The following is a 16,516-nucleotide window of genomic DNA, read 5'->3' on the forward strand; positions in this document are numbered from 1 at the left end:
ACTGCTTTCTCAATTATGGGGACACAGCATCAATTCTGTCGACTCCTTTAGGGATTCAAGAACAGTCCAGGGTTATTTTCAGCCAGAGTAACAGAGTTACTACAAACGTATGATGAAGAAGCATTATCTTATGTCAATGACATCTATGTAACAGACGATGACTTGGATAGGCACTTGAACAGGGTGAACACCATAATATTGGGTTTCGCCTCTGAAGAGTATAAATTCAATTTAAAAAAATCTCGAATTGCTCACCTCAACGTCCTGTTTTTAGGATATGAATTATCAAGTGAAGGCAAAAGCCTGGCAGCAAACTTTCTAGAGAAGTGTGCGCTGCTCCAACCTCCAAAAACGTTGAAAAACGTACAGTTGATTCTAGGTTTCCTAAATTTCGGAAGAACTAACATTCTAAATTACGCAGAAAGGGTTAAACCTCTCTACGAATTAATCACACCTGATTTCAAAACAATGAATTGGACTAAAAAACACACAGAAATTTTGCATTCAGTGCAAACAGACATGTTAGCAACAACACATTTACAAACACGCGTAAACATACGCAACCTAGTGATCCGAATCATTCCAGGAAGATGCGGATTCACGTACTTAACATTTAATGAAGGAGAAAAAGTACCAATAGCTTATAAATCACACTTACACACACAAGCTAAAATGAAATTCACTTCTACAGAAAAAATTCTGACAGCGGTTCAAACTGCAGTAGCAAAAGAGAGAGCGCTCACACAGGGTAAGCACATAATGCGTGTTACTCCTGTACCTGCCTTAGAGACAGTGACAAAAGCAGGCATTACGAATGTAAAGGCTTTACATCTGAGATGGATACAATGGGTTAATTCTCTTGCTGCAACAGACGTTGAATACGTTTTTGACCCCTATTTCAAAACACAAGAATTTCTACAATACGAACAAGAATGTCCTCTGCCCACTGAGATTCTGCCTCTAGAACAATATGAATGTATAATTTATACAGACAGATCAGCACAACCCGCAATTTGGGGTAAACAAGCTTATAGTGCTGCGTGCGCAATCGTTAAAAGTCGCTGGTGCGATGGTTAATTCCGACCTATGGTCACAAAAACGCAATCTCTCGGAGATTGTACAACTCAGCGAGCTAAACTGCAAGCATTCAAGATGGCGTTTGAAAATACTGATCGCGAATTCCCCACACTCATAGTGTGCGATTCCTATTATTGAGTTCAATCTTATAATGAATAATTGCAGAACTGGATTGAAAACGGTTTCAAAGATGCAAAAGGTGGCACAATCAAGCAAAAGTTGCTTTGGGAACAAGTAGTTCAGTTACGAAAAGAACTACAAAAAGCTCACATGATCCATACACTGAGTCATCAACGTGATGGCGTTCACGTTGCAGGGAATTCATTGGCTGATGAAGTCGCAAAGGCAGCTGTGCAAACGGTTTCCGTAGCTGCAATCACTCGTTCGAAAACGAAAATAGCAAAATAATGTTAGCTGTCAATGCGACAAGCAAAGGCAGCGGTGCAGCATTACCTCAAAACTTTCCACTCAAATATTCATACACAATTGATGCCAACTCTGTTCCTTTTGCTCAAATCCCTGGAATGGGGATAGAGTAATTCCAAACAGGAAACGTAGAATAGCTTTGATACACGAAGCACATATGGGAGAGGGTCTGATACATATGGGGATCTCTAAATCTATACTAGAATTAAAAGAGAGGTACTGGTGGCCAGGGATGAATGGTCACATTCACACATTTGCAATAAATTGCCATGACTGCAACAGAGATCGCAGCAGAGAACGCCGCCAGATACCTGACTACAGTGTAGCCAGCCCAGTACAGACACCATTGTTAGACAGCATTATACTATCTACACGCAGACGTCCCTATGGACAAATGCGTTCCCACAAAGATTAAGACAAGATTTAGTTGGATGTGGCCTCAGCGCTCGGCTGACGCTCGAGCTGTTATAAAAGATTTACGAGTCTTTATCTGCACATACACAGTCGGTATGCTACATTCTGACCAGGGTCCTGCGTTTAGCTCAAAAGCTTACAAGGAAGCCATGGCCAATCTGGGCGTTGCATTGTGGTATTCTAGTCCATTCCATCCTGACGGAAATTCAGTTGTGGAGAGAAAAAACCGAGACATAAAGCAATCTATAATGTCGTGTTCTATCTAGGACCCCGATCAATATTGTGATCTTATGCCCGTATACGGCTATAATCCATCCATACCCCTATAATGGCATAAACGATCAGAGCCATATTTCAGAAACTCGCCTCTGCAGCTCATTACAGTATATGACACAGCAGAAGCCACTATCTTAGATTCCTAGATTACACACCGAGTTCTTTCAACAGATAAAACCCCCATCAACCTGGGAAAGCCCTGCTTGCTTTGTTTTAATTAGTAATAGAACTCTAATGAGCACTGTAAGAACGACCAGTTCTTAGTGACATCTTTATTGACGTCTTATGTCCAAAAACTTACGTAAAACAAGGCACCTTCCAGGTATAAATAATACCAACATTGCCTTAAGCAAGCACAGCGATGGTGGTGGTGAATACAGGAGCAGAACAGCTGTCCCTTGCAGAGCCCAGCAGAGGCAAGAAGCCCACGGACGCTGCCCCTCCTCCTCCTTGATGCGCTGAGAGAGACGCTGTCTTTTCTCCTGCCGAGAAAATCCAGCTCCGGCGTTTCCAGCCTACCCTTGCGGGTAACTGGGATATCGAGTCCTGAGAGGAGATACAAGACCTCCAACATTCTATTCCAGAGGTACAGTGTTGACTAAACCCTTAGAGAGAATTCTTGAAGCAAACCCTTGGCAAACCAACTTAACTTAAACTGCTACTCTCTTACTCCCTCCCAAGTATTAGGCTTAGGTCAGGTACACTGGGGTAGGCGTAGTTAGAAGCACCAGTTGAGGACGTTAGCTAAATGTATATATGAATGTATATATTTTATTCATTTTAACTATCGTATGGCTAAGCATCCATATCAATGCTTTTACAGTATTATTTCGCAATACTCCTTTTACTGTACGCACTTTTTATAATAACAAGTCTTGCAATTGTGGCAATTAATTTCTCTTGCATGAGAAGAAAGACTGTTCAATAAATAATACCTTTTATTGAAAACGCCCGTCTCTCTATTCTCTGCATCCTGGTGAAAGTAATTCTTGCACAACTGACTGAGTGAAATAGCTGTCTATTGTTTCACACGACTCTAGAGATTGACTCTTATTCTAAGGAGCAAAGTTGTCATGTTTATGCGGTTGTTGGAAAACTGAATCCCTTCTTGTCTGGGCCAGGGAAGCTGATCACTTCCTATTCAGTCAAGAAAGTTTCCAGTGACCTCTGAGCTAGTTGGTACAAACCCAATTAAGTCTAACATAGTCAGTAGAGACCTGGAAGACCGCACTTCTACGTCTACACTGCTGTTTATGTTATTCCAATGTGCAGGGCCTATAGGGAAAATAGGAACTACACTACATGGCGTCCAACGTTTGGTAAGGCGATAAAACTAACGCAAGATGTTAGAGTAACTCAGTCGTGCTTTTTCACACAGACCCTTTCTCCCGTAAATACTCCAATAAACGCCTGGAGTGGGTGAAAGGTTAAAATCCGCCTGAACTTAGTAGGAAGAGATTCCTATGTAAAGCTTCTGGTTTATTCAACGTTGAAAGATATAGTGTTCCAAAATATTGTGCACCTAATCTTTGTCTCCTGGGAGACCTACTCTGAAAAACTTTCATTTATACAATGTCAGTACTAGACAACGGGACCGCTGAAGCCGCAGTTGATGCGAATCAACGGGCCGCCGGTGTTAATGAACCGGGTGCGATAATCATACCGGTCAACATAAGAAAAACTATAACGTTAAAACTTATAGAAAATGGACTGACCACACAAGGTGGCACAGTCGTCTTCGTGATAGAGGCACACGAATATCGGCAGACAGAGGTATTCTATTCTTGGATAAAATTTCCAGCGGCAAACGCTGCAACACACGAGTTCCACTATTACAAAATAGAGGATCCACCGGAAGAGTACGCTCCTTTCGAGGAGATTGAATTCCCATTAAAATACCAAGAGCATCTGCTCTGGTTTAAAGGCGCCCTAAAACACAATGATCATATTACCAGGCTCGGTCCACTAGGTAGACCAGGAGCAACGTGGCCGGTTATAGCCAGCTACACACCACATCCAGACATTGATAAAATGTCTAAAGAAGAACTTTTAGCATAGCTAAAACATTAATAAAAAAACATAGACAATTAGTACAATATGTAATGCGGACTGCAACAGTCCAAACAGCTGTTAATGTTCCACAACTGACCCCTCATCAGGGGAACACAAATAAAATTACACCAAAGAACATACAATCATGTCTTGGTAAAACACCCATAAAACGGGAACAAATTCCTTTCTGGTTAGCGCAGAAAATTACTCAAATAGAGGCAGTATTTCCGAATACTACCCCTATTGAGAAACACAGAATTCTGACCATCTGCCTTCCAATGGGGGTGGCACTACATGTGGAGGACTGTGACACTTGGGGTACAGTCTTTGCTTCCATTTACACAAAAACACATGGTGTTCCGTCAATGGCGGTAATACCAGATGTGCTAAAGCAGATTCAGCATGAATACGGTCCAGAACCTGCTTTAACTCTTGGTATGAAATTACTGAAAGACTTCAAGCAGGTCTCGGCTATATTACTAGCCAATATAAAAGGAGAAGCAGCATCTGTGGCGATCCGCCAGAAGTTGAAGGAAACAGATATAACAGATCAACCAATTGAGCTTGCCAGAATTATAGAAAAATGTTATGAAGAATTAGGTAGAGACAGCTTGGGTGGGAAACCAGTAAAACCCCAACTACTCGAAAATCCTGAAAAATTATTTATTAAAAATAATTCAAATACTCCTAAAAAGAACTGGGATGGAAATAAACAATCCACTCCCAAGGAAAAAGTTTTCCAGTCCAGAGGAAGGTCTCCTCGACGGAGGGAAAGAACTCTGACTCGAGAACACCAGTCTCCCCAGAGGGAGCCCTCTGAGAAAAGATATAACCTTAGAAATAGGGATACCTTGAAGAAGCCTGATAGATATCAAAGTATTGATACACGTCCCTCTCGATCTTTTTCGCAGAAATCGGAAAGAAGACCCAGGAGAGCACACCAAGTCCAAAGACAAGGAACCTGCTCAAAGTAAAAAATCGCAATTTCCAAGAAAGAAGGTAGCCAGTATTAGAGTAATCAAACATGCCGAGAATACTGAGGACACAGCTGAAAAACGGGGAGTGGGCACAGACAATGCTAGACAGTGCAGCAGAAATCACCATAGCTCGCAAGATCCTTATGAGTCATCTGGAGACAGTGGACACGAATTAATACATTCAAGTAGAAACTGCAGACACCAGAGTTAGCGAACCTCATAAGTTATACGAAATAACACTGCGTATAGAGGGTGATAAGACTAGAAAAATAAGGGGTCTATTTTGGGATAAACTCTCAAAAGGCTATGACATTCTGTTAGCTGAAAAAGATTGGCCCCCGGAGTTTGTCAGGGAGTGCCCTCGTGGCGAAGAAATGATTATGCCTGCCTTCTCGAATCACATTCCGATTCACACTAAATGTATATATGCGAGGAAATGGGCAGTAGCCCAGGCACCAGCATTATATAAAAATCATGTAGGATGGGATGAGGACTCTCCTCCTCACAAAATCCAGTTAAAAAGTCAACCGACTGCACAAAGGCAGTATCCAATTAAGCAAGAAGCTAAAAAACAGGTCAGGGAGATTTTAGATCAACTTGAATACCAGGGGGTGATTGAAACATGCACCTCTCAAATGAACAATCCTTTGTTGCCTGTCTCCAAACCAGACGATTCATATCGTCTAGTCTTGGACTACAGACACCTTAACTCATGTTGCAAAACATTTGCAGTACAAAATTCGCATAGTGCTGCACTAATGAATAACATAGTTCGAAAAAAAAATAAAACGACATTAGACATATCTAATGGGTTCTTTTGTCAAAATATTGCACCAGAAAGCAGATACTTGACCGCTTTCTCAGTAATGGGGTCACAGAAAAATTTCTGTAGGCTCCCACAGGGATTCAAGAACAGCCCAGGACTATTCTCAGCCAGAGTAACAGAGTTACTACAAATATATGATGATGAGGCATTATCTTACCTCGATGACATCTATCTCACAGACGACGACTTGGAGACTCACTTGAAAAAGGTGAATACCATAATACTTGGGTTCGCTGCAGAGGGTTACAAATTCAACTTTAAAAAGTCAAGAATTGCCCATCTGACAGTATTATTTTTAGGATACGAATTATCAAGTGAAGGAAAAAGCCTAGCGGACAACTTCTTAGAGAAGTGCGCTGTACTCCAAGCACCTAAAACGCTGAAGAACTTACAATCGATTCTAGGCTTCCTGAATTTCGGAAGAACTTACATTCTAAATTACGCGGAGAGAGTTAAACCTCTCTACGAACTAATTAAACCTGATTTTAAACCAATCAACTGGACTCAAAAACACACAGAAATTTTGAGATCACTGCAAACAGACATGTTAGCAAAAACAAAATTAGATACACGTGACAATACACGCTATCTTTTAATCCGAGTCATCCCTAGAAGATGCAGATTCACGTACCTGACCTCTAATGAGGGAGAAAAGGTACCAATAGCTTACAAATCTCACTTGTACACACAAGCAGAAAAAACATTCAGTCTCACAGAAAATACTGTGAAAGCAGTGCAAACTGCAATAGCGAATGAACGAGAACTAGCACTCAGCAAAAGGATCACTGTTCTCACAGCGGAATCCGCCTTCGAGGCACTATTCAGCCCAGTAAACCTGCCTACAGTGTCACTGGATCCGAAATGGATACAGTGGGAAAATTCTCTTGCTGCAGAAGACGTGAAATACTATTTCGCCCCGCACATGAAAAAACTGAATGATTTAACTTATGAAAAAGAATATCCTCTGCCTATCGAAATGCTGCCCCTTGAACAGTACTCCTGTATAATCTACACAGACAAATTTGTACAGCATTACAATGTAGAAAATAAATCCTACGATGCAGCCTGCGCGATTGTTAAAGGTCGCTGGCTGTGCTGTAAATTCAGACCGAAAATAACAAAAACTGAATCACTGAGAAAATGTTCGGCTCAGCAAGCTGAAATCAGATCTTTAAAGATGGCGCTTGAAAATGCAGAACGTGAATTCCCAACACTAATCGTGTGCGATTCGCATTTTTGCGTCAATTCCTACAATAATGATTTGCAGAGCTGGATTCAAAATGATTACAAAGATGACACAGGTGCCACAATCAAACATAAAATGCTTTGGAAACAGGTAGTTATTTTACAGAAAGAACTACAAAAGACACGTGATACACACTCTGAGTCATCAACGTGATGGCGTTCACGTTGCAGGGAATTCATTGGCTATTACAGCCACAGCAGAAGCAACTACACCGGCTTCCGTAGCCACAAAAAAGCGTTCAGAAAAATACATAGACGGGGAAACCATGCTGGCAGTAAAAACGTCCTTAAAAAGCGACTGTGCAGCACTACCCGTGAACTATCCACTCAATTATGCATACGTAATTGATGCAAACTCCGTTCCTTTTGCTCGAATCCCTGGAGTGGGGGATAGGGTGATTCCAAACACGAACCGGAGAATCTTTTTAGTATTAAATCTTTTTATTGAAAGCCAATACATCGACCATTATGTTAGGCGACCAAGGGTGAACAGTGACAAAACTGTATCCGTGCCCTTGCTAATGCGAGTGTCATATGATGCAACTTAATCACAGCATGCCGCCTACAACCCATTCGGGCCGGCCGCGTTTGAAAGCAGAAGAACAGTCGGTAGCAACAACAATGCATGCATTATCCAAAACACCCCCCTCCTCCCTTACCCCCTCCCCCTCCCCTTCCCCCCCCCCCTTGTCCGCTGAGGTAATGGAAAAAAACGCTAAAGAAACCAGTGGTAGTGATCAAAGCAACACAAGGGAGACTTCAGATCCGGGAGGCCTTTCTGTGGGCCTTCGCCTTGGTCTCTGGGATAGGTGTATCTGCAAGATGTAGCAAATGCAGGTATTGGGGACAGCTCAATTTCCTGAATTCTCCTGTAAGCAGCGTCAAAAATGGTCGCCAGAGGTCCGCGAACTCGACCCCCCTACCCGCGGTAGTCAGTGAAAGTTTCTCCATGCCCAGGATAGACCAGAGCCTGTGTAACCAGCCCAACTGCACTGGCGGTTGAGGATCTCTCCAACGGGCTACAATGTTTTGCACAGCCGCTCCTAGTGCAATTACTTTCCCTCTCATAGATTTCAGGGGGTACATCAATGCATTGGGCAGTCCCAGCAACACATTGACGGGGAATCGGGGGAGTTGGGTATCTAAATGAAGGTCTATCAGGTCAAGTATAGTGGTCCAGTAGGTCTGCAGCCGCTCACAACTCCACAGCAGGTGTTCCAGTGTGCCCAACTCTCCACACCCTCTCCAACAGCGGTCACTGACCCGGGGATCCCAGCGATGTATGCGCTCTGGGGTGTGATACCAGTAGGTGGCCACTTTTGTGAGTGTCTCTGTGAGGCCCGAGTGGTGGGCTGAATGGCGAGCTCTGTGGTATATCCCTTCCCACTCCTTGCGCGTGAGCTGTCTTCCCAGGTCCCTGTCCCATCTAGCCTGCCCTGCATTATAAGTGTGTATGGTAGTGAGGAGTAGGTGTTGATATATGTCTGAAAGCAGTTTCTTCTCCGATGTGCATGTCAGTAGCCATTTTTCATAGGGTGTAAGAAAACGCTGCGCTCCCGGTTTGATCGATGGTTGTAGGACCCAGTGCCGGACTTGCATGTAGGGCATGCGATCGGTTTCTTGTATGCCATAGGCCTCCTTCACCCTCTGGAAAGGGATGATACCCTGGAGATCAAACATATGGCCAATTTCCCGGCAAGGCGTAGTTCTCCAAGCCGCAAATGCCTGTGGATCCAGGCCCGGGGTAAACTCCGGGTTGTCGAATATCGGTGTTAGCGGGGATGGGAAGGAAGTGATGTTTCTTCTGACCGCCGCTCTATCCCACACTCTCATGACCGTACCGGTAATATACGAGGCATATAAGTTGGGAGGTCTATGGCGCCGCGGGAGGAAGGGCACACCCTGGAGCGTGCGGCCTGCCACCGCCTGATCCTGAAAGAGCCAGTGCTTGCTGGACTCTAACTGGTACCACTCCACCAGCGCACGCAGTTGTGCCGCTTGGAAGTACAGGGTGAGATCGGGTAGCCCCACTCCTCCATGAGCCGGGGGAAGCGCAGCGAGTTGGTGCTTAAAACGAGGGCGGCGACCGTTCCATACGTAGCGGGATATGTCAGCCTGCGCTTTCTGGAGCCAACTCATCGGGGGGCGCAGAGGTAGGGTCTGGAAGACGTAGAGGACCTGTGGGAGCAGCGTCATTTTGACGGCAGCGATACGGCCCAGCCAGGACAGCGTGAGGTGTTTCCACTTCCTAAGGGTCTCGGCGAGGCGCGAGCCGAGTCTGGCATAGTTGACCTCCGCCGTGGCCTGGAGCGTGGGTGCCAGCAGAACCCCCAGGTAGGGCACCGCTGACGTTGACCACCGCAGCTTAAACTCCGCTTGAGCATCAGCCAGAGCCTCAGAGGAGAAGGACACATTCAACGCCTCCGATTTATCTACATTGATCTTGAAGCCCGAGGCCAGGGCAAAGGTATGCAGCTCTATGAAGAGCGCCCTCAGAGATTGCATAGGATCCATAAGCGAGAGCAGAATATCATCGGCGTACAGACTGATTTTGTGAGTATCGCCACCAAAGGGGATGCCAAGGATACGCCGGTGTTGCCTGATCCGCTGGGCTAAGGGCTCCATGTAGAGTGCAAATTGGAGGGGATAGAGCGGGCAGCCCTGCCTGGTCCCCCTACCAATCGGAAATCGTGGCGAAGTGTGGCCATTCACCCGGACTGTAGCGTTAGGCTGTCTGTGGCAGTTGAAGATGCGGGTACGGAGAGTGGACCCGAGGCCAAACCGCTGCAAGGCTAGGTCCAAATAGGGCCAGTGCACTCGATCAAACGCTTTCTCAGCGTCAATGGTGAGGAGCATGCAGCCCGCTCGCGCCCGCGAGCCGGCTTCTATCAGGTGGAGGACTCGCTTGGTATTATCGCTCGTCTGTCTTTGGGGTATGAAACCGGCTTGGTCCGGGTCAACTAACTGCTGCATATAGGGGGCAAGTCGGCTGGCTATGATACCTGTATACAATTTAATGTCAATATTTAAGAGTGAAATTGGCCTGTAGGAACCGCATGTAGTCGGGTCTCTACCAGGTTTGGGTATCACTGAAATGGCGGCTTCCAGTAGGTCTGGGGGGATAGCTCCGGGTTGATCAAACGTATTAAACAGATCCCGTAGTAAAGGGGCCACTTGTGGGCAGAATGTTTTATAGAAGGCCGCGGGGTATCCGTCCGGGCCAGGAGATTTCCCTAGCTTGAGGCGAGAGATCGCCGATATGACTTCCTCTAGACCAATGGGTCTATCCAGGAACTTCGTCTGAGCCTCGTTCAGGGAAGGGAGGGTCGCCCCATCTAAGTAATCCCTGCCCATCTGGAGGTCCAAGATGTCTGCATCATAAAGGTCGGTGTAGAAGCTACCGAACTCTGCCGCTATAGCCGCGTCGTCGGTGACTAGGTCTCCGGTTTTGGACTGAATAGCCTGCACGCTCTGCCTCTGGCGCTGCTCTCTCAATTTACTTGCTAGCAATTTCCCACACCGGTCCCCCCCGGTGTAGTAGGCATGCTTCAAACGCAGGGCTGCGAATTCCGCCACATCCTGATCCAAGGCCGCCAACAACTTCCGTTCCGTGCACAGTTGGCGCCAGGCCCTGGCAGCTCCCGTGCGTTGATGCATCTGCTCTAATTCAGCCACTCTCTGCGTGAGTTCGGCTCTCTTTTGAGCGCGCTCTCGGTTGTTGGCCGCAGCCACCGAGATGAATTCTCCCCGCAGGACGGCTTTAAGGGCGGCCCATTGGGTGGCTTTGGAGGTATCTTCATTGGCGTTGTGCTCCAGGAAGCGGCTTATGGCAGTCGATATTTTCTCTAATTAGTGGTGGGAGAGGCACTCCTGATAATATATACAATAAACACTTTTTTTCAAACACTAGACATCAATTTATCACGCGTGCTGGGGAGGAAGACGCACTGTCCAATTTGCGCCAATATAAACATGAAACTAATCAAGCGGAAACCGCTTGCCCTCTACGCACTGTTGCGATTTCAACCTAAATCGGTTGGCTTATTTCACCTTATTTTATCACATAAAAACTCATAAACATTTTTGTTTGCAAGTATTTAGTTTTTACTAACATTTCAGATTTTGAAAAACATGAAATTCACTTCAATATCAGTAAATACCACGTGTTCATAAATTCCAGGAAAATGTATATACAGATAAATGTTCATTTCACATTATGAACAATAAAGTTTCTTGCCCACACTTTAAGCCCTGCCCAATGCATTTCGGGCCATTTTGGCCCTTCCTCAGGGGCGATACCTGAAATACAAAAGATACAAAACTCGGTCACATAAATGACATCTGGCTCTCCAGATGCAAAGTTCATAGAGTGTCACTATCTTAAGGTCATTGACCACTAAATTTTCAAAAGCATCTAGAATCTTGTGAGATGTGGGTGCTAGAAACGTAGATTTGGGTCTGAACTCCATGTATTCAGGAGGATCTAACTCTGATGCTTGGTCTGGAAGGTTAGAGAAAAAATATCTTAAACGCAAAATTCTCATAAATTTGAAAAAGTCAATTTCGATTTCAAGAGGATTGGTCTGATAGGTTGGCACGAAATTCAACCCTTTATTTAAGACTTTAATTTGTTGAGGTGTCAAGTTGTGAGTTGAAATATTCAATACTAAGTTGGTCGTGTGCTCCTCAGGTTGGGTTTTGTGACTTCCTTTACCTCTCCTTGTTTTCCTTTGACTTTCCCTGGAGGTTGTGTGGTATCCGCGTCCTGGGCGGAAAAAGACGTTTTGGAGGAAGCTGCTCCCTCACTGATTGTTGTTTCTGTTGCACCGGATGTTGTTGTTGCAACTGTAGGGGGTGCTCTAGTGGCTTGTGTTTCTCCATCCGAAACCACACTTTCTTGTGATGATGTGTTTGGTGTTCTTTTTGTAAAGGTTCTCCTCTGGGCGTACACCTCCGCCCACGTATACACTTCATTCAATTTGTAGTCCAGTGTATCACGTTTGTATTTGATCAATTTGCCCTCCTGAATTTCTTTTGAATGTTTATCCATTCTGGTGTTCATTTCTTCCAAAAACTTTGACCAATCTTGTGAGTCCATTCTCGTTTGTAGATCTGATTCTATGAGTTTGATCTCTTCTGTAATCTCATTAATAACAACTGCTAGTTCTTCTAATAATAATAAAATTAAATCCAAAGAACATTTGTTAAGCACTGCATACCAGCGGTCCAGAAAATCTTTCTTCATATGAAAACGGAAAAGCATAGGTTTTATAGGCATTCTTAGACCTCTAGGTATCCTCTTGGCGCGATGATATTGCACAAGTGTAGACGCATGGATACTACGCATCCAAGTAAGTTAAATAGTGAGATGTAATAGTGAGTTGTTTAAACTTTGCCAGATATAGACATCTTTGTGTATTGAGGTTAGTTTGTTACGTTTTATTAGGATCCACTAAAGTGTTTCTGAAGACGCAGACAGACACAAGGTTATGTTCGGACACCGTTGATTTCGCCGCCTCTTATAATGTCCGCCACGCTGTGGCTTCTAGCAGTAAGTGTCGTTTCTGGCTCGTGTTGTTCACCACTTTCGCAACCTTTATTCTAAAACTCTTTAACAAGAGTGCTTGTTTTTTTCAGGCACAACTGAACAGGCTGCCATCTCTTTCCATTTCACGAGGCTTCATTTTTCTCACACACGCCATTTACGCTAACAAGTGAGTGTGTAACAATGTATCGTTCTGTTTATGTTGTTTTCACGTGATCACATCATGATTTTTGACTTTTTTGAACAAACAGACATTTGATCAATTTATGAATTATGATTAAGATAGTGACACTCTATGAACTTTGCATCTGGAGAGCCAGATGTCATTTATGTGACCGAGTTTTGTATCTTTTGTATTTCAGGTATCGCCCCTGAGGAAGGGCCAAAATGGCCCGAAATGCATTGGGCAGGGCTTAAAGTGTGGGCAAGAAACTTTATTGTTCATAATGTGAAATGAACATTTATCTGTATATACATTTTCCTGGAATTTATGAACACGTGGTATTTACTGATATTGAAGTGAATTTCATGTTTTTCAAAATCTGAAATGTTAGTAAAAACTAAATACCTGCAAACAAAAATGTTTATGAGTTTTTATGTGATAAAATAAGGTGAAATAAGCCAACCGATTTAGGTTGAAATCACAAAAGTGCGTAGAGGGCAAGCGGTGTCCGCTTGATTAGTTTCAAGTCGATATTTTCTCGACTACAGCAGGGCTGTGCAGTAAGCCAACACGCAAGCGCCAGTGCCTCTGTGGGCTGGGGGTGTCTGGTACCAGGAAGGACGCCACCACCGGGGAGTGATCCGATAGCGAGGCCGGGAGGATGTCGACGTCTTTCGCGCGCGCCGCCAACTGGGTAGAGCATAAGAAGTAGTCTAGTCGCAATATGATTTATGAGCAGCTGAATAGTGCGTGTAGGCTGTGGACCGGGGATGTGGGAGGCGCCATAGGTCAACCAGGCCTAAGTCCATGAGATGTGTGTGTCCCTCTGGGGAGAGCGCCCCGACTTGCCCGAAGCGTTGATTAGAGCGATCTGCAGTGTTGTGAAATACTAGGTTTAGATCCCCCCCGAGTAGCAAGTGCGGATATGTATTGGCTGTGGCCGCTTCCAATGCATTGTGTAAGTATCGTTCCTGACCCTCATTAGGTGCATATGCTGAGCCAATCAATAACGTCTGTCCCGCCACTAGGAAGCGATAAACCAATAGCCTACCCTTAATCTCTGCTTCCTTTTGCATCACCCGTCCCCGGAAGGTCCTAGCTACAAGGATCGCCACTCCCGCCACCTTCTTGGAAGCTGAGGAGAAGAACTGCTCCGGAAAGAAGCGGGACTTAAGCCGATGCTGGTCTTGGGGTAGCAGGTGTGTCTCCTGCAGGAGGCAGATGTCAGCCTTCGAGTTCCTCAGGGATGAGAGAATCGCCCTGCGCTTGTTGGGATTGTTAAGCCCCCGTACATTAAGAGTAAGAACTGTCAAGGGGTGAGTCATCCCGGACCAGTATCAAGGAAGGGGGCGCCATGCGTGTGCAATGTCTGTGCCACAGTAAAGAAGTAAAAGGGGGAAAAACAATTCTTCTCAGCTCTAGTGGACAAGGAGGACCCTCTCCCCACCCCGCCCCAACCCCTCACCCCAAAAATGAACCCCCCCCAGCAACCCCAACTGTGCCATCCAACCTCTCCCCCAACCCCCCCCCCTTCTTCCCTCCCCCCCACCCCCCATCAACGAAACCCAAGAGAAAGTCATAGTCCCAGGTCTGCCAAAGGTAGTGTAGACCTGCAGGATGCCCAAGGTCAAATTGGACTAGAACCTGTGGAATCAAAAGTGTACTGGGGATGTGGCATTGGCGACCATTGTGGCCCCCACCCCACCCCCCTCATTGTCGCGAGAGTCTATGTATGCCCCCTCTGCGGTTAGTTTAAGAGGGCCCCGAAGTGTCCTTCGCCACCTCCTGCACCGCTGCAGCATGCTCCTTGGCAATCGTTGTTTGGTCTGGGCGGGCGCTTGACTTGGGCCGTCGCCGTCTGCGGACCTTCTTCCAGCCATCACGTCTGTTCCGCGAGTGATTCTCCTGCGACGACTCCGTGTTTGCATCATCGCTATGTTCCTGATCTGGTACTTCTAGCCCCAGTAGCTCGCAGGTGTCGTGGAGGGAGCGCAGTTGGTGAAGAGCCCCATCCCACCGAAAGATAAGTCTAAACGGGTGCCCCCAAGAGTAGGGCACCCCTTTGTCCCTCAAGAACATGGTGACCACCTTGAACTCCCTCCTTTTCTGGAGCGTTAGCACGGAAAGATCTTGGAAGAGTTCCAGTGATGCGTCCCTAAACCGGAGAGGTTGGGACTGGCGTGCTGCTCTGAGAATCCTCTCCTTGAGTGGAAAGTCCGGAAGGTAAGCCAGTATGTCAGGAGGAGGGGCCGGCGCTCGACGCATCAGGCCCACTCCGTGCGCCCGATCTATGCGAATGGGGAAGTCTGCGGGTTCCTTGAGGATCTCTCGGAACAGATCTTGGAGGTACGTGGTGACGTTGTTCCCCTCCGCTTTCGATGGGACGCCTCGGACCCGTATGTTATTCTGCCGAGAGCGGTTTTCTAAGTCCTCGTTGTGGGTTTGGAGGTCTATTTGCTGATCCCGGAGTCGCAGGACTTCTTGTTGGAGATGTACCAGCTCCTCACAACGGACATGGTTGGAATCCTCCATTGTTGCCACTCTCTCCCCAAGCCCATCCAGGTCTCTACGCAATTCCCTCTGTTCGCTCACCAGCTCCTGTTTGAGGGCCTGAAAGTCTTCCCGCAGAGAGCCGAACAGGGATTCCAGAAAGGACCTCGTGACGGGGGCTTCTTCACGGGTTTCACCTTTGGTAGTGGCCAGTGACGATGACGGTGATGCCGCTTGGGATTTGTCACCTTTAGACGGTTGCTTCGTCAGGAGATCAGTGATGGAGCGGCCTCCCCGGCGGTTAGCATTCGCCATTGCGGTGCCTCCCGCTGTGGACCACTGCCGCAGCTTCAGCTTCCTAACTCGACCTATCCACTGCGGGGGGGGTCTACCAGGGTCTGGCCGTCCCAGTCGCGGGTGCAGGAGCGGACGGTGTCAGTCTCGGGGTCCGTCTGTCCGACCCTTGTCCGTGTCCCCTCGTTCGGTCGGATAGTCACAGCGGGTCTGTCCAACTCGTCCAAGCCTATCACCTCTGTCTCTGCTCTCTGGTTGCCACTGGCGCCTCTCTGAATTGTCGCCGCCTGTCGTCTTCGGTTTCTCAACTCCGCTACTCGCCGAGGCTCTCGCCCCCTGTCCCGGCAGTCTGTCCACCAGGCGGCGGCCGGTACCCGTCCAGCACGGGCCGTCCGCCCAGGTCCGGATGGGAAATCAGAGATAGGGTTACGGTGGGTCGGCGCCGCCCCTCTGGAAGGCTCAGGTGTCCCAGGCCAGTGCTCCCAGGGTGTGGAACCTCTTCCCGGTCTATGCAGGGAGCCAGTAGCGCCCCCGCGCCGTATCCCCGCACTCTTAGGTGTGTCTCTGGTGTCAGGGGGCCGCCCACCGCTAAGGGCCCTGTCTCCGCTGTAGGGGTGTTGGGGCCAGGCCTCAACCAGGTCGACCCTGTTCCGGCCCACACATGCACTGCGCACTGGAAGGTTCCTTACCCCGGATCGGTGTCCCTGGGGGGCTAGATCCCCTCTGTCACA

Source organism: Lissotriton vulgaris, chromosome 3_1 (genome assembly GCF_964263255.1).
Source record: "Lissotriton vulgaris chromosome 3_1, aLisVul1.2, whole genome shotgun sequence".
NCBI classification, from domain to species: Eukaryota; Metazoa; Chordata; class Amphibia; order Caudata; family Salamandridae; genus Lissotriton; species Lissotriton vulgaris.